The sequence below is a fragment of the Pundamilia nyererei genome, unplaced genomic scaffold, assembly GCF_000239375.1.
Source record: "Pundamilia nyererei isolate P.nyererei 1_Seehausen unplaced genomic scaffold, PunNye1.0 scaffold00023, whole genome shotgun sequence".
Lineage (NCBI taxonomy): Eukaryota > Metazoa > Chordata > Actinopteri > Cichliformes > Cichlidae > Pundamilia > Pundamilia nyererei.
Genome location: NW_005187424.1, coordinates 1,156,052 through 1,176,136, shown reverse-complemented (window position 1 = coordinate 1,176,136; position 20,085 = coordinate 1,156,052). Strand labels below are relative to the sequence as shown.

Sequence of the window (20,085 nt, the reverse complement as noted above, 5' to 3'; positions counted from 1 at the left end):
CTTCTGCTCACTCACTTAGGAGGCCTGTTGTGCCATCACTTCAGCCATTACAAATTATGTTATTTAGTAAACGTCTGCCGCGGCACCCGAGGGATGGCAGCGGGGGTGGGAGCGGGGGTGGATGAAGGGAACATATAATATTACATAAAGCTTTAGCACGGTGTAAAGCTTCAATGATTGGTGTTAAGGTTTTCATTACACAAAATGAGTAATTGCTTGTCATTTGGAGCTGGCATATCCCACAATCATCCTCACTTCTGTGCCATCAATCAAGCGTTTAAGTGCTGATGACTCGGCTCACATTTAAAGCAGGGCAGCCGAGCCACAATGCACTGGGGAAACTCATTGTTTGCTTCGTTACTCCTCAGAGCTCGGCTACTGCGTGCGTGCGTGTGCGTTCCTGTATTTGTATGTGTAGCTTTTGTCTGTGTGTGTAGTTAAGTGCGTTTATGTGTATAGAGGAGAAACAAGATCAGGATGTGGTCTTGCTTTTCTAAGTAGCACTTCATTCCTCAGTCCATAATATGTCAGGCGGTGCTGTGAAGTAGCTCACAGAGCATACCTAGGGGCATAGACAATAAACTCTACTGTAGACTGATAATGCATCATTTATATGTCTTTGTGTGCATGTGTGGGCTCGTGTTTTTGTGTGGTCTTTGCACAAGAACCAAAGGAAAATTTACTGGGACTAACTTTAAAATTTCATAAGCTCCTCATTGACTATAAAGTAGGACAATTTCCACACACAAACAGCAACATTTACAGACGCACTTCATTCGATGATGTTGCTCGAGTGAGGCCACAAAATAGCCCCATCTGCACCCGTACAGCTCAGCGATCCGGGCGCTGTGGTGAGTTATCGTTGCTTATAACCCCGCTCGTGATCAGCAGTACATGGGGGGAAACAGCTACTCACACCGCCGTACACGCACCTTACTCGTCACTCCAGAGATGGCAGAGGGGCACAGAAGATGGGAGGATGGGATGTGTGTGTGTAGAAGTGGGTGGGGTAGAGTGAGGGGGATTTGCTCTGTAAAGTTAAACTCAAGTGGAACAACAGCGAACTCTCTCTTTCTCACTCGCTCCCCCTCACCCCGTCTCCCCCCTCTCTCATATCCCTTTTACTCCCAATTCCTACCAAATCTCAAGCTTGGTTTGACAGCAATAAAGTTTGTTGCCCAGGCACGGAGAGCCAGTAATGTACCTTTCTCATACAGATAATTTTGAACTGAGATATAGCCAAAGGCAGAAGATGAATATAGTACAAAGGAATGGCAGAGAATGACTCACAAACTACAGAGAAAGCCAAAGACAGAGACTTTTTTTAAGAACACATGAAATCCTTTAAGGTATTGTGAAAATAAGGCTACACGTATGAATACTTTATTCAAAATGCTTTGAATTATGACCATTTAGACCCAGACAGTGACGATGCAGAGCTGGTACCACAGCGGTGTAGTGCTGTTGCCTCACAGTATAAAGGTTCTGGGTTTGAGCCTACTGGTCAGCTGGGGCCTTTCTGGATGCTATTCTGGATGCATGTTAAGTTATGTATAGATGGGAGTGTGAATCACTGTTTTCTTTCTGTGTTTTAGGCCTACTCTGTCCTTTGCCCTATTTCAGTTGGGATAGGCATCACCATGACCACCACCATGGGGTTGGATAAGTGATTAGGAAGAAGAATTGGATGATGTCAGAAGTGCAACTGCCTTTTTTTGGATTAACCAGCCACCATCACCTCGTCTTTGTTACGCAGGGGGCGGGCTGCTTCTCTTGTTTAAACACTGAGCATTGAGAGACGTTTGAACAGTTATTCTGCAAGATTGGCAAATAGTTGGACAGACGGACAGGGCAGCATGAAACTGAGCTAGAGCCCAGGGCCAGGGTAAAGTAAAGAGGTATTCATAGCTAGTACAGAGCCAAAGCTGAGGGAGAGAGATCAATAGCTTAATGGAATTAGCCTGGCTTTGAAACATGGCTGCCAATCATATTTACTGAAGGCTGTTTATGTTTACTGTAGAGGCTGACTCAATATTTTAAAGCGAGGCATAGAAACAGAGACGACAACAGGAAAGACAAAAACTTCACTGGTTCTTCAACACAGGAGAAGCTGCCTGCAGTCGTTTAGCTCAGGAAAAAAAAGCAATAAGATACAAGGCCATATTAAGTCCACAGACACATGCAAGGCTGTTTTGATTGGATTTTTCTGATCCTCACGTAGTTTCATGTTCTATCTGCGGTACCAACAAAGAGCTTTACATTTAATTAAATTCATTCCACGGCCTGGATCAAATATTCTAGCACCACTAGACATCAGTGTTTACTGATGTTGAAGCAGCAGATCTTAAAAAACTTGCATACCCTAATGAGAATGACCACACATGGTAACCCACGTCTCTGTTTCCATGTTGTGTGATGACTCCCAGTTGACTCTGAGGAGTCTTTATGGTCACCAGATTTTGTTGCTCCTGCTTGACACAGTCTCACATTTTCCTGGAGTTGGAGTTAAAGATGATTTTGATTTTGTGGCATTAGGGTGAATAAACCTCCTGCACTGCTATTCCTAATCTTCTGCATGTGAAACCAAGCTGCAACAAGGGAGTAAATCCCCCTTACCCCTGACTGAAGGCAGCACAGGGGTGACACACCTAGACACACATACTGTACACAGATATAAATACAACCTTCCACACATCCACACGCAAACAAGCACACACAGACACGCACACAAAGCCAAGCTCACCACAGGGATGGCGGGTGCGGCAAGCGATTAAGGGCATGGAACAGATGCCCACCTGCTCCCTCTGAACCTGGCCATGCCTCAGCTATGCCAGGGTGCCCAGGGTTGCCCCTGGGTGCCTTAATACACTGTTTCCATCTGTTGCCTGGAAAGTGAAGGGCAGAGATGTCCAAGTGTATGGGCATTACCCCCCCTCCCTCTCGCACTCTCACTCTTTCGCTGTCAGCCCGCCCTCTTTTAGCCTGCCATCTCTGTTGCATCAACCTACCAATCTGCTGTGAGAGGAAAATTGTACATTATTGGAATAACACAATGTCTGACTCTTCCTTTCAAGGCTGCACACCAACTAAGCCGAGTCCCCAGCTTTCAGCTGACAGACCAGTTCTGTACATTTAGCATAATGATGGCAGGGAGGGAAGAGATGAAGAAAGCTGCCCAGCATGTCTTCTTTGATTTAGCTCAATCTCATCCATTTATCAAAGAAAAGCTTGTATTTGAACACAGAACAAAACAGCAGCGGGATGAAAACAGGTCTGCCCATGTGTAGAGTGCAGTGGTGTTTACAAGTAGGATAAAACACTGATAACTACATATAGTGTGCCTGTCTGTCAAATAATAGTGATTTTGGATTTTTTTTTCCTATCCTTACTGCAGTTGTAAATGATTATTATCTGAACAAAGCCTGCCTTTATTCTAATTACCTTGTAAATAAACTTGCTTGTCATTACTTTTCAAACCAATTACAGGCTGCCTAATGGAAGTGCTTAATTAGCAGACACTCTACCAGAAAAAAAGAAGGGGAGGGGGGGAGAAAAGGAATGAAAAGGAAAAACAACAAAAAAAAATGCTGGTGGGGGAGGGACCGTATTCACTGTGTAATTATACAGTCATCAGATGGTTTTTTTTTTTCCCATCTCTGCTGCTGTTTTGCAACGGTGCCACAATAGAGGTTGGACCTCTCTCTCCCCTCTCTGTCTGTTAAGCAGGCAGCTGACAATGGAGCACTCCGCAGGCGGTGACCCGGACCCCCTAATAGTGCTGTGGCAGCCGTGGCCCTCGCAGCTGGAGAACAGGAAAACGAAGAATCCTGCGTGATGGCCAGTCCGCCTGCCCAACTACCACCCCACACATCGTCCAAACTGCAGCTCCCTGCAAATATCCCATACACCCTTCTTCACACCCTATCATCAGTCCTATTCACACTGACGCCGTGCCAGCTACTAAACATATTCTTCCTGTATAATAATGTCATCAGGTTCATCTGAATACCTTTGTCCGATTTCAGTACAAGAATAGTTATTTTCTTTTAAATCTAAATTTGGGAGTGGGATTTTACGTTGCTTTGTGTGTGTTAGCACGCTCCAAAAATCTTTAAAACTGCCCGGCATTGCACAAGCGTAACAAAATAAAACACATTTGTCCTCTGATATTGATACTGCCATGTTTGGAATAATGGCAGGCCGTTTCTATTGACTGTCACAGCTAGTCACCATTATAATTAGACTCCATTTTCCTTGACAGAGAGCTTTGGGAAAGGGGAATGCCCCTCTGTCATTAGCAGAAAATGTTCCAGCCCCAGTAACTGCCTCCTGAAAGGGTCATGACTAAGTGACTAGGGGAGCAACTGTCGAGTATTTCCATAGAATTCCTTGAGCCTTTTCTAATAAATAAGGCAGAAGGTAAGGCAATATAAATATAATGGGAAAAAATGGAATATGGCACCACACACATAATGTTGGTGGGGCAGGAAATGGAAGACACAAAATAATGTGCGCGGCTGTTAACTGTGACATGTATTCCCCCATTACCGCCACAAAGATGCTCAGAGTAAGTGTGAAATGCATTAAGGTAAAAAGAGGAAAACAGCTGTAACTATCTCCAAGCTGACAGGAGTGCTGGCCTATTCCACGGAGGGGGAAAAAAAATGTTTCTTCACTGCTGCTGTTATCAGCCACAGTCCATCTGACTAAGAGAGGGTGGGGAGAAACGGGGGTAAGGGGTGTGATTACAGCCATGTTAAGACCTGAGAGAGTGATCTGTACCCACAGAGATTAGACACTCGTCATTCACAGTAAGGTAGGGACGGAAGGATAGAGGGATGAGGGGTGGAGGAATGGCAGCGGTGGCGGCAGCAGTGTTATACTGGTGTTTGGGTTTAATACAAGAATTCTGCCAGCATAATTGCGTTTTGCCCCTTATCCTCTGCTGCATCAGGCCTCGTTTGGCAACAGTTTCGAGTTCCTTATCTGCTGCCATTCTCTCCCTATCTGGACCCAATCAAATTTGCTCCAGCTAGCTAGGGACAGGCAGAGAAGGGAGGAATACAGCAATGATAGCGAGGGCATGGGTGGGGTGGGGGTGGCAGGGACTTGGATTTTTTATGTGCGAGGGGATCTTTTTTTTTTTGTTATTTGAAATGAACAGTTTGCTTGGCATGCTTATCTTGCTTTCATTAGTGGGCTGTCATACTGTGACGGCAGCCACAGTGTAAGGCAGGAGTGCAGGCAGGCATTGGAGAATGAAACAGGCAGGCAGGCTGTTAGACTAGTAGGGAGTCACGCAGGTGAGAAAGGAGGAGGAGAAGGGAAAGGCAGACTCAGTGCAGACAGAAATGGAGACAGATAGAAGAAAAAATGTGAGACCTACAATGTAACACATCCATTGTTTTGGAATAAGAGCTTCTTTGGAATGAGTCACAAACCAAATGATGAGGTTGACATGAGATGGCCCTTAAGAAATTTTATACTACGAATCCTATTTTCGTGCCTTTTGCCATCATTTCTGTTCTCAGTGATAACAATGAAAATAATTGCTGAGGTCTGAAAACATGGTAACATCGCTCCAAGACACACAAATGTTTCTAAGGGCAGTGATGTCAACTTGACTGGTCAAATAACTCAACTTTATTTTGATTACTTTGAAAAACCTCAAGGAGTGATGCTTTGTCCAAAAACTAAAGCCCAATTCCAGTCTGGCCCGTGCACCCTAACTTGAGGTGATCTTAAGTCTTCCAACACACAAACTGCACTGCTGCAGGCTTATTAACAACACCTGTGCAGCACCTGTTTTATGCCTTGTGTCTTCAAACTTCTCCTTTTTTAAGGCTCCAGGCTATTATATCAGGACTGTTTCAGTAATAGAAAAATGAAATTTTGCACCTATGAGTGCATGTCTTGTGTTTGTTTGGGAAAAGCGCTTCATAATAGAAAGAAAAAGAAGAGGAAAATAATGAGAAGTTGGAGAGTTCTGTAAATGTTGTAAACCTAATAAGGCGAGTGAAGCTGAATAATTGATCCATCTGATAATATCCGGTTGTTCAGTGATGACGCGACGAATCCTACTCCCGGGTCTAAAGTAGTCTGCGTTTAATATGGCTTTTGTGTTGTTAAAATGTTTAATGTTATGTATTTTCTTCTATTTGATCTCAAAAAGCTCCTAAAACAGTCAGTGATCACTGTTGCCTTCCTTGGGTTTTTTTTCCGCTAATCATTTATTTAAGCTCAGTTTTTAAAACCTTAGGATGTAACTACAGCCCAGCCCATGCAGCAGTATATGAATGACTAACCTCGTATTGTGGATGGATTATCTCAGTTGTTCTCCTGGCTGAAGTTTGGTCCTTTTACAGCATCCTGCCATGCGATTACATTTGTTCCTGACCACCGAGAACACTCACGGTAACTTTTATCGAGTGGAAAAAAAGTTAGCTTGTTTATATTATGCTAACATAGCTGTGTCGCTAGCGGTCACGTAGCACATCATTATATACCAGGTAGCTCAACTTCAGTAACCCTACAAACGTCACTGCTGTTTAGTTTTCTGTCTTCATTTATGCTGGAAGTGATAACAGAGCTGTACGTTTTAATTTGTTTCCAAAACCCCGCAGTCAGGACATGCTATATTGTATTTAGATAGAAGCTAGCGAGCTAACTCCCTGCTAACTTCTAACTCCGTTAAATGTCATAAATTCCGTTTTCATGGATGCCTGAATGTTAAACTCAATTGTTACACCTGGTAGAGCAGATCGCTGATCATTTTATTAAAGATGAAAGACTTTAGACAGTTTTTCAACTCTCAGTAATGCCATAGTGATCGTTTGATATATGGACCTGCAGCGGAGTTTAGACCCAGACAAGGCTAGTGACGTCAGACTGAACAACCGGATTGGTATCACTGCTAAAGATCCTGATTCAAATTTCTAATAGAGAACGATTTTTATAAATTAAATGAAATGGATTCAAATTTCTAATAGAGAACCATTTTTATAAATTACAAAATACAGTAGTGTTATTTACTTAGGTTGATATGAAATTATGACATATTAATCATTATAATTTACAAAACTTTATTAGGGAAAAATAAATTTCTGGCTTCTTGCAGCATTCTCTAATGGTCAAATTGCATAATTGTTGTATGTGTTTCCACAAAAATGGGTGCCAGGGTCATGTAGCACATTCGGTTTTGATAGATTTAACTTCCTGTTAGCCAACTTTGAAAACAAAGATATGTCTGGTAACTTCCATGAGGCTTTGTTTGGGTCTTCAGTCAAATATGGCTATCGAATTTTGGTATACCTGCAAAATAGTTCAGAAAAAACACCAAAAACCTTGGCCTAATTTGTGGTGTTAGAGTGCAGGACACAAAGACATGCAAAGAATCAGTTGGGTGTCCCCGTTATCATATTCTGAAAGACTCTGAAGTTGGACAATGGAGAGGAAGATAAAAACACTACAGCTGGTTTGCTCTAAGTAAAGTTGGAGTACTTTGGTGAAGGTTGGGTCACTATTTTCTTCTTCTTCTTTTTCTCATACATACATACATACATTTGGCTAACCCAGTTGTCAGTGTGTTCGTTTCACTAAACATATATTTTAATACTAATTTTATTTGTACCTTTAGGACCAAGGACATATGATATCAGAAGACATAAACATTTATTATAATAATATGTATTTCAGTGGGTTAAAAAAAATTCCACTGAGGTAAATTGCAATGATGCCTGCTGTCTTTTAACAGTCATAATCTGATGTATCAGCCACCTACGAGAGGGCTGGAGCAGCACGTGCTCATGCACCCACACAACACATGTGCGCACACGTACACACATGTGTTACAAGGGTGCTATTGTGTAGGAGGCCCATGCAATTTATATTTTAAAATGTATTCTTCTTGGACCATAAAAATGTCTGCTCCATGCTCCAAAATATTCCCTATCATTTCCATAGCATTAGTCACGGTCCCATCCAAAAGAAAGGGATGAAGAAACTGCATAGGGTGGCAATGTATAAATGCTGAATCTATTGCATGACTGTACATGTCTGTGACAAGCAGGTACATGTGTGCCGCTCGACTTCCTACACAGACCAAGCAAGCTCTTTTCCTGTTGTGGTAAAATTATTCATTTGAATAGGAATGGGAAAAAAAAAACCTTTGAACAGGAAAATTAAATAAGCACACACAGATAAACTCTGAAAGTAAGGAGAAACCCTCAGGGCACAGAGATGGATTTGAATTTTAAGGTTAATTTGTGCAAAAGAAATACACAAAAACACAATTACACTGGCCTTAGAAAAACCATGTGCTCTTAGATGTGCCGTAATAAGAGAAAAAATATTTGACAAATATCAGGTGAATCCCATCATCGTGATCTTCGACTTCAATCGGCTTCGTTGATTGCAAGTAAGGTGGTGTTTGCATGTGTACATGCTTCCATTGCAAATGAAATGGATTTCTATCTGAAACAGATTATTAACTCTGAAATTAATCTAACATGAAAAAACGGTTTCATCGTGCCGATGGTACAGAAAAAAAATCTCAAAATGAAATCGTAACTTGCAAAGCTACTCTTACTTTACCTCGACGTGTGGTATGCACTAATAGCACGGTAGAAGGATCGAAAGACTATGCAATGTTATAATCAGCAGCCGTGCACCCTGAACAACTTTTATAGCTTTCCAAGTGAAGTGCGCAAGTTGATGCAAGAGCAGGTCTACAAATAAAAAGGTGGGAAAAAATGTGCATGGCATGTTATCAACAGTGTGTCAGGGGGCAAATGTAGCAAAGATTACAGAATGAATTAAAATGAGATGAAATGAGCATGAAGTGCATTTTTGTTCCTAGCCTGCAGTTTGTCTATATTTGGGCACGAGAACATTTAATAATGCAATCACGTTATGCAGTTGCACTTCAAAGTATTTACTGAATCATCGCCCGGGGTTAGGATTTAAATTCTGAATAAATGTGTTTATGGATGAGGCAGGTAGCAGTGGATTCAATCTGACAGATTGGAACAGAAGAGAAGAATGTATTCTCGAACCAGGTGAAGGTTAGCATAGCTCCACAAGGCATCAATCTCCAAGACAGAACACGACAGACAGATGGAAAGCAAGCGAGGCCAGAGATGGAGAGAGTAACTAAAGAGAGACTGATAGAGGGTGGAAAAGTGAGAGCGAAGTGAGAGTGAAGGCGAATGTAAAAGGAGATGAGGGCTGGCTAGATCAATAGAGAAGTGTTGCCATGGCAACAGGTCATCGAGAGCCATCATTGTCATGTTCTTTTTCTCCTCTTTTTTAGCACCATCTTCACAAAACATAATACAGAAACAAAATATAAATAAGATGTGTCATTTCAAAACGAAAATGGACGCTCGAATACAGATACAATGAACGCACAACTCTTGCAGCCTGAAGTAACATCACAGACCTTTATTTAAGCATGTCTGATTGTAGGACTAGAAGCCATTTTCTTGTAACAATGTGTCTAGGCTTAAAGTGAGATTGCTGTTAGCAAATGAAAAGGTGGATGGATTAGGGTGAACAATGTCCAATCAGACTAAAGAGGCCTAGGCTGCAGGTTTATAGGGAAATATCTGTATGCAGTAATCACGCCTCAGACCCTGACAGCTAAACCACGCGTAAACACCAACAGAAATGAAACCGTACGCACACAAACAGTTTCCGCATATATAAAAATATATACATTCTCTAAAATCATGGCACCTTCATGATTGTGGGTACAGACTTGTCTCTAATAGCTAGTTATTAGCTGCTAGAATTCATTCTAAGTAGGTCCCGTACAGCTGATGCTCTAATCGCCCTGGATCTTTGCTATCCATTTTTCAGCTGGAGAGAAGCTGCCGTCTTCTCTGGGCCCAGATGGTGTCATTACTGTGGTAAGGCTGAGTGATTATACACTGCTCACACTGGGAGAAACAATAGTTGAGAATTCTATAGGCATCTTTACTGACACCCTCAGCCACCGAGCCCCCATCCCCACTCTCGTCGCCTTGCTTTTCTCACTCTCTCTTCTCTACTTTTTCTGCTATTCATTACCGTCACAGTTTCTTTATTTTATGATGCCTGTGATTCTAAATTTTTGCCCATTTTCGTGCCTCTTTCTCTCACATCGACTGAGAATTAAAAGAGTGTCTAAGAGGTTACACTCCCACACAGAAATATGAACTTGCCCACACACATGCACACTCACAGCCCAATCTCAACTTGGTGGCAGATCGAGATAGGGGCAGCTGACTGGGAGCCGACAGGGTGGCACGGTCACAGCGCATCAGCAGGAGCTTTTGTTGCCAGGCAATCTTGTCAATCCTAGCTGGCAAGGAGGAACTGTGAGTCGAGTCATTTCTAAGACAAAGGTCAACAAGTTGAGAGAGTGATGGAGAGAGCCGTGACACACCTGTCACACCTCTGACAGACCAAGAGTCAAGATGGAAGGGGCTGCGAGGACAGAGAAGGAGAGAGGGAAGACAGAAGGAGGGAGGGGGGGGAGTAACAGTAAAGGCAGTGAAGGAAAACATTACCAAAGATAGAACGCCCCCCTCCCAAAAAATAAAAAATAAATTGAAACAAAATAAAAGATAAAGGGAAGCAAAGGGAGTCAGTGGTTTGAAACACAAAGGAATGGAGTGAAGAGTGGGCTAGATCTGCAGTCTGTGATCTGCTGGGAATTGAGGAGTGGGGAGGGGGGGGGTCAGATTTTGTTATTTTTCCTTTTCATGGTCTATTTGGTTTGCCAGACCATGCAGCTTAAATACCTTCCTCCTTCCTTTTGCAAGCGCTAGTGCTATATGTATGTCTGAACTCAAAAGCACACATGCACACGTAGCAGGATACACGCATGCATATCAAGGACTCCAGATGCTTCTGCTTTTGAGTATCGTAGGGCATGTAAATTATTAATAAAACAATGGAGTCATGTGTAGCATGTCTTGAGTGGGTCTGAACATCCTTTCGTACAAGGGTACACTTACAAGATGCAGCACAAGCACATACATGCCACATGTAATAGTCTGAACAAGCACATTCCCAGTTTTCCTTCTAAGCCATGTAATCCCCCCCATCGACCCACTTGCTTTTAGGGACTCTGGTGATCTTATAGCTTCTTTACTTTCTTCCCCGAGTAGCTGCACACATCACTCTACAGTCTCTCCACCTTTGGCTAGTTTCTCATCCACACAGGAAGCTCAAGCCTGTCTCTCCACAACACCTCCCGCCTTTGACGCCGTCCTTCTCATGTTTTGTTCGACATGTCTTTATGCGCTTCTCAATATCCTTGTCAGTTTTTGTCCACGTCTTTTTATTGCCCCTTTCTTCATTCTCCTTCCCCTCTCCTGGTGACAGAAAGCTGTCCTTGTCTCAAGCAGATGCCCACAGTTCCCCCGGCAGCATCATCTGCTTATGTAACTCAGTTAGCCTGTTTATTTTAGATGCTGGTTTTCTCTTGGTTTCCCTCGTTTCTGTTCTTTGTTGTTCTTTGTCTTGTGTCTCCCTGTCTCGGTTGCTCCCATCCTCTGTGCACTTGAACGGCACACTTTTGCAGGCTTTCTCATTTTAGTGTCATTTTGTATTACAATTGTCTCTTTCTCTTCTCCCTCCACCACATCTCTTAACTTCCTCGCTCGCCACCCCCACCCATTTGCTGTCTGCACTCATTTTCATTCTCTCTTGTTCGTCTCCACTCTCACTCTATTCCTTGTCACACTCACTCCTTTTCCCTTTTCTTTCCTGTTTTCACCCCTTCTTGCTCACATGCTCTCCTCTCTCACACCTCCCTCTGCACGTGGAGATCGCACAACTCCAGTGAGGAGAGGAGGACGGCATGGTGCCATTTCTACATAGTATTCACACTTGCTTAAAATTTAATTTTAGGATGCACTAGTTTGCATCCTAAAATCCAAAGTTTCACTTCCACAAGCACTCCAAATACTTTACAAAACAATCAAAGCCATAATTAGGTGCCATCAAGAATGTAGCATTGCTGAGAAGACAGCACCTCTGTCTCTACACGCAAACATGGCAAAATGCCTAGACTTCTCATAAGGATGTGAGAAGTGAGGAACAGCACAGGGAGAAAGAAGAGAGAGAGAGAAGGGTAGAGAATTGGTAATGCTCTCCCCCAGCATACAACGAGCCGCATGGAGGAGCCAGATAAGACACCCTGGCCCCTGCTCTGACTGCTGGAGTAAAGCCTCTCCACCAACGCAAGCAATGACTGCAAGGCTTTGGCCGACGCTTCGCTCCATCCATCTATAGCCCAGTGATGCCTCTATTACAATGGCTGCCCCACAGCTACGTGGGCCCGCGCCAGCTGCACAGGATTATAATTAGAGGGACCATGAAGTGCCCTGGACACTGGCAATTGATCTGACTGACAGTCCAATATTTCCACCAGGGAAATAAACCTTGGTTTGCCACTGAGGCAAAAGTGGGAGAGGAGTTCGGGGGTGGGAGTGTTATGGATGCAGTGTGAAACGAGGGTAGAAAGTGAAATGGTAGAGAACTGGAGGGGGCATATGGAGAAAATTCTCCCTGCTGCAGTCTTTGTGTTTTATACTCTTACTGTAGGTTTCCAACAGAAATGTAAGGCTGATTGAGTGTATAGGAGCAGATTTGTGCACCAGACTGTGCATGCATGTCAGTGTGATTTTCGTGAGTGGGGATGCACTTTGGTGCGCTATGATTCACGCTGACTTCTGTTCCCTCTTTACATTCATGCAGCACATCCCATTTCACTTAAAGAGGAAGATCTTGTTTGTTGTCACAAGTTATTCTTGCTCTTAATAATGTCTAGTCTCGGCATGGGTCTTCTAGCAGACATGTGAGCAGGCACAGCTGCATCCGAAGAGGGGAGCTACACTAAACAATGTCAAACCCATCTGCTTTTCTATCTCTCAAAAAGCAATATGTTCTGTGGTGACAGTTTCTGTGGTAAGACTGAGTGCTGTTTTAAGTAAATCCAGGTCAGCCTGACAAATACACAGGTTTTTGTCGACATTGGGGGTTGTTCTAATGTTTCCTTCTGTTATTTCCTCTGAGGCTCCAGGGAGACTTTCAGCTTGACAGCATCACTACAGTTCCCACAAGTCTACTGCTAGGTCACATGCCCAGAGAGACACAGAGAGAGAGACAGCTGGAGAGTGAAAATCAGAGAGTGAGAGAGCAGCAACTCCCGACGAAAATGGAGGACGATGAGAACTTACAAAATGTTTCGAGATGTGAAATGCTTAAGACATGTACAATGGCCTTAGAAACCAAGCACACATACACATACATATATATAAACACATAGGCTATACATATATATACATAAACACATATACATATATATACATACACACACACACACACACACACACACACACACACACACACACACACGTATATAAGGGGTGCAATGATACTCGTATCGATATTGAACCGTTCAATACAGTGCTTTCAGTTCCGTACGCATATGTATCGAACAATACAACATTTTTTATTTCTTTAATCAACTTTTCTTCTGACGATGCTGTCTGTGTTGAGCACTCAGTGGATCTGTGTTCGACTACTCCGCCTAGGCTGCACTGTCGAGTGCAGATCCACTGAGCGCAAGCTAGCAAGACAGAAGCTAAGCTCGTTGCAACATGGCAACTGCCTCAATGCTACCCGAAATTGAACCTCCACCACCCTCATTCAGATCTGGCCTTTGGAACTATCTTGGTTTTCATGTGAAGCATGACCCTGATGGTAAGTACGTCATGGACAAAAGTAAAACAGTATGTCGGATGTGCCACGCAATGCTCAATTTGTGGGAACTAGTGTGTTAGCGCAGTTAGCTTGTTAACGTGTTGATGCTGTCCAGCCCCACGCACGGGGCGATCCGCGGTAACTTCTTAATGGAGATTTGCCGCGTTATGCAGTTAATGTCATTTTAACGAGATTAACGCTGACAGCACTAGTGGGAACACAATGAATATGACTGCACATTTACGCCGACATCATCCTAGTGCAAAGACAAGTGGAATCAGACAAAAACAACAAGCATGCATGCTACAAACTTTACCCGAGTCATTTAGACAGCCGTTAGCACATGAGTCTCCTTATGGGGACCTGATATGTTTAATATGCTGCTGAGAATATAGCCCAGAAGAAGCATATAGTTTAGCTTTTATTTTGGAAAGAGCCAAGTAAAACAATTAAAATCGTAATAAAAAGATTACTCGGTAGTCTCTTCGGTTGATAATAAAGTTCATATTTTAGTTGGGGTTTCTTTGGAGGATATTTAAGCACTAAAAAGTTCACGTGAAAAAGGAGCTGCATTTTGATTTCGTTTCATTCTAGTTGCTCTCTCAAGGTTTAAAAACTGATATTAAATTTGCAGTGGGACGGATAGTAAAGTATGAATGCAGGAAGATGGGAGGAGACACTCTTGGAAACAACAGGCTAAAACCATGGCATGTTGCCGATTAACCTGCTGCAGTGTAACATTACAATATTAAATAATAATTGCGAATTGTGTATGTGAACTAGAAGAATTCAAATGTTCTTTGGACATCTGTTACACATATGAATGCATAGGGCTGTTCGATATAACCGATGTTCGATATATACCGGATGACGATATAAAAACGTCTATCGTTTCATTTTACGCTATCGCTTGTTTCGTGGTGTCGCAAAATAAACTGTTTACGGCAATATTTTTTCATCGTTTTGATGGTCACTGTAGTGGCTATGTTAATTTCTTAAACTTCTCTCTTTCTCTTATATCTAATATAACTACACTTCGGACGGACAAGCGCCTGTTTTTATGTGTTTAGCAACAATGACGGTAACACCATCGCGTGTCCGCTTGTTTATGTTCCACATAAACCTTTCACAATAAAGCTCAAGATCCTGTTTAGACTTACACTGAATCACGTGAAAGAGCAGATTATTTATGGATGAGAAGTAAAAAAGAGCCTCCAGGTGCTAAAAAATAAACTTTGGGCTCAAACGTTAGAACAGGCTTTTCCCCGCAGCACGCTGTGTAATAAATACTCACAAAGAAAACAGCGGCTGTTACAACTTATATCTAAGAATGTATCGTTTCATGCATCGGTTAAAACACTCGACTCCAGCTACATGACGCGCAGCTGGAAACACTTCCCGCAAGTCGAGCTGCCCAAGATTCACAGAATTTACAGAAAATGTTACATTTTTGTGATTTATATCGTTATCGGGAAGATAGAATTCTTATATCGGGATATGAGATTTTGGTCATATCGCACAGCCCTATGAATGCATGTAATCCAACATGTGGATAAAAGTTATAAGACTCTAAGGCATTCTCTTGTCAGTATTCAAATTTCCTTTATCGTCCTGAATCCTATTTATTTATTTACACTGCTCCTACTGAAACGTAGCGATTTGGAGTCTCCTAGGACATACAGACCATGTGCATATGTTCTGTACGTAACCCTATCTTGCTTTCAATCAGCCAATCCAAGTGAAGACTGCAGTAAAAAAATCAGCACTATTCTTCTTTTACTTGCTTTCTGTGGAAGTCGAATCATACAAGTAATATTGAGATTTTCCTGCAATGGCTTTTGTGGATTTCTTTGCTTTCTCATACATTGTGTCTTTTTTTGCATTTACTCAACTCTCCTTTTCCTTCCCAAAATTACCATTTAATCAAACCTAATTTTTCATCTCTCACCACATCACCTACGTTTCTTTCCACATTTCTTTCTCAATTTGTTGGTGTGTATTTTCCATCTGCTTCCCCTACCATTAAGGTTATTCAAAGCAAGCACCCAGCGAGATGTGTCATCTGCCAAGGTGACAGTAATGCACTATTTCTTTTCATCTTCAAGCAATGCCTGCATTATCAGTATATAAAATGAATTGCGAGACAGTCTCTTTCACCTGTGCCAAATGAAAGAGGCCTCAGCAAAACAAACAATCCGCTGTTTTCTCTCAAGGCAACTGAGCAGGTATATCAAAGGAGAGTAAAAAATGACCATTATGTGTGCTGTTTGTCTCTGCTAGGTCATGAGAGAGATGGCTTTCCGCTGCAAGAGCGCAGCGAGTGAGTTTGCTCACAGTCTCAGCTTTACTCTAGTCGAGCAGGAGCCGCCGTTGAATTGTGACTTGCTGCATGGAGCCTCGAATGAGAACTGACACTATATAAGATGATAAAAGCTTAGAGCGATGCTTAGCAAGTATCAAAAGGCTCAAGCAAAGCGGTGTGTGATGCTGACAATGCAGAATATTAATAAGATAAGTAATAAAATCAATTGAATCCTAAGATTTTGTATTACTGTGCATTGAATCATCATACAGTATATCACCAGTGTCAGCATTATGCATTCCCTGCTCAGTCAGAATCCAGAGCTATTCAGAAGCCATCTTTATTAGTATTACAAGAATCTGAAGCTTACTAAAGGCAGTGACCACAAGGCTTGTGCTTGTAGCACCTGACTGTGGAGGGCTCGGGGTCAGTTCGTCAGGAACTCGGGGGTAAAGGACAGAGCTGTCACTGCAATAAAAGAAAATGTACAGGAACAGGGCTTTCCACATGAATGACTGGGTGCACACTGATTTCATTTCCTATGTAATGTAGTGGTTTGAGAAAAAAATAGGCTCAAAAGACAAATAAAAGAAAAAGCTCAGTTGATATTGAGGCGTGGGACCCTACTGGCTAATTATAAAGTGTAAGCTTAATTGGAAACCAAAACAGTTATTTCATATCCAAAATCCAGCGAATGCATTTTATCTGTTTTTTTCTATCGTCTCTGTTTATGCACATCTAGATTTTAATGAGCCTCTCTTAAAAATTATGCAGAAAGAGCAAGCCAGTCTGATGGAGAATAGGTTAGGAAAAGTGCATTAATAAATTACTCCCCCTGTCTCTATTCATTTTGGTCAGGATCTGCTTTATTCTCACTGAACCTGTGCTATCACTCTGACTCGGAATAAGGTTTAAACAGGGGGGGTGCAGTAGATTAAATCCCCTTTTACTGTATTTATTAGACATGGACATTTTAATCAGTTACATCAGTTTATTGGAAAGCCAATGCTGTATTCAGATGTTTATAATGCTCTCACGCAGTGGTAATGTATGTAAGGGCTATTTGCTGCTGAAGAGATATATTACAGCCGGAGATACCTCCCAAGCAAGTTATTAAAAACACTAAACCATTAGTTGGCGAAGCCGGGGCTCAGTCCTTCACTCTCCTGATCTCCTCGCTGCTCTCTTCTCCCGAGAGACTAAAATTAGACAAAACATCCCTGACACACACTACAACACAGTAGCCAGGATGCATGCATGCCCCCCACCCCCACCCACACACACACACACACACACACACACACACAACTATTTATAGCACATTACCATAACAGTGACCTATTTGTTTGCTTCTAAACTGTCTGGGCACCGCATTTTATACCGCACACACTTCATGCCAAAAACTCGAGATGAAAGTAGAGACTGCATCATGAAGGGCATGTCATTTTGGGAATTTTATTTTACAATCAAAGGTTCTTTTTTTTGGGGAGGGGGGGGGGGTGTTAAAGGATATAAACTGCAGACTGCTACACTGGTCTACCTTGACAATGGATACATTGTCAATCACCTATTACTACTGAATATTGGGTGACTGTACTTTATTTAAGCAGGACTAATATAAAGGAGTCCTCTCTGGTCTCGGACAGAGTATTTGTAGGCTACGTTTTTGCTCCAGGGAACCCTGCGGCACTCTAGCACCAATGGTCCCGAGAGAAGTGCCACCACGGCTGAGTAAGGAGAAACATGGCTTTGAGATACAGAGATGGAACAATGTAGAAAAGACAGAATGACACACAGCGAGTGGGAAATAAAAAAGGTAAGAGAGAGTAAGGAAGAAAAACACAAAGACAGAAAACTGAGGACAGCATTGTGCATTCAGATAAGCATTTAAAATATTTCCATCCAAAACTTAAATATGAGGACTGACTCATACAGTAGCAAATCCATTGTTATTTATAGCACTGAGAAGGGCAATATGATGCATCCGCAATTATAAAACACATTCATTTGCCTATGAAAGAAAAAAAGCTCACGTGTACTAAAAGTGTTAACTCCACTGAGGGTTTCGGGGGAGCTGAAAAATACTGCTACAGCCAGGGCCCACGTGGGTTCAGGTAATTCAAAGGAGTTTGGCAGCATGACAAAAGACATAAATCAAAGGTACGCATTTTGGTTTATACAAAGGCTGAGCTAAAATTACAGGTCAGAAAAGCAATTACACTTTTCTGAGGCTGTCAAATCGAATAAGAAATGTGTTTTAGACAAAAGACGGAAAGCAGTCTGCTAGATGGGTGTCATAACACACTGCAGTTTTGCCCCGGGGTGGTAGGAATTGTTTTGCCTTGCAAAAAGTATTTTCTTTAATGTGCAATTTTCAGCCAACACAGGATAGTATCAGTACTACTACTGCAAGCAGCCATACTGTTACAAAAAACAGCATCCAAATTCTTATTACCAGATGAATTAAGGATATTTAGAATTTAAATTTAAGAGATAAGCTTGTACATAGTAGTAGAAGAAAGTAGTAGCGGCTGGAGGAAACTGTTTTAGTAATTTGGTGCCATATAAATTGAATTGACTTGAATTATTAGCCATTTAGCACCATGGACAGCACCACACGCTGCCAAAAAAAGTGAATCTTGGAGTGCAGCAGGATTTGCTGATTGTACAGTACCAAAAGCTGCTAAACATGTCATCCCTGATCAGTTGTGACATTAAAACAGCACTGACAATTAAAATATTGTGTCAGATGTCACATATATCGGATTAGCACTTAAAACCTGTAGCTGACAACATAATTGCAGCTCCGCTTCTCTGCATACCCTGTGATTATCCTGCTGGAAAAACAACACATAAGCAAACAAACAAACAAGCAAACAAATTAAAATAGGAGGCTACAAAAGCATATAGCCCTGATTTTGGAAGCTAACACTCCAGTTAAAACCTCCATCTGTTGAAATCCATTCCCGAGGTGCTCCTGGAAACTGTAAACGCCCACACACAGAAAACTCTGCCAAGAGAACAAAGACAAACATTTCAGAACTCCCGTGCACCTCTCGCACCACAGCGCACGGAGAAGACAAAAATCTTTCCCCCTGCTAAATATATGGGCTTGACGTGGGAGCATGTGGGCTGGTGAAAAGCTCAAGATGCAATGCTTTACTTCAACAAAGCTCTGCAATATTAAGACAGCCTTATCTCTCATCATTTCCCTTACTCTGAACAGTACATTCCCACAACACATAGCCTAGTTTAGCAGGACACATTTATCTCGTAATATTTTGGGAGGAACAATGTGAAACGTGATGCCATGAATGATATCATTAACGTTCTAATATCTTTGTTAAAGTAGAGTACAAAGATGTGCCTAAATCTCGTGGTGCGCTGTTTTCCCCTCCTGTCAGTGCTCCTCTCCATAAACACTCACAAACAAGTCCAAAAAAAAGATTTCTATACAATAATACCCACAGCCCATTCATATTTATAGCCAACATCAAAGGGAAGAAGAAATGCATTAGAGCACATTTTGGCTCAAGGGAAGAAGAAGAAGAAGAAGAAGACGACGACATTCCACAGTTACTCAACTACAGCGTTAAACTACCATCATCTACTCAAAGACATTTCATTTGAACCAGTGATGTTAAATGATTAAGCAATAATTCAGCAAGCGGTTCTCAATCAGAGGTCCAGAGGACCAGTGCATCCCCGAGGGCAAAGAGCACATGTTCCTCTCCATGCTGACTTTACATTTATGCCACTGCTGCAACGTTACATACGCACACAACGTTGCAACATAAGGGTCTGCTTACTTTTCTATAATGCCTTTTACATACAACCACAGCAGTATGCATCTTAACCCTAGAACACTATCGCTGGGTGATTTACACCCGCGAAAATAGATTTACATGATTTCTCTCTCCTGCAGCTGTTTGCGTGTCGAGGAGCCTGTGCCTTCACCAGGGAAGTCTCAAATGTCCCAGGAATGGGTGGACCAAAGACCAGCTTTCCAGAGTCATTATTTTGTTTTA

General features: G+C 42.2%; 1 protein-coding gene across 8 annotated transcripts in view; it reads right to left on the bottom strand.

Moving 5' to 3' along the window:
- The window catches only part of celf5a (cugbp, Elav-like family member 5a), a 187,997-nt gene that overhangs the window by 132,191 nt on the left and 35,721 nt on the right, over nt 1–20,085 (bottom strand). The window lies entirely within an intron of this gene.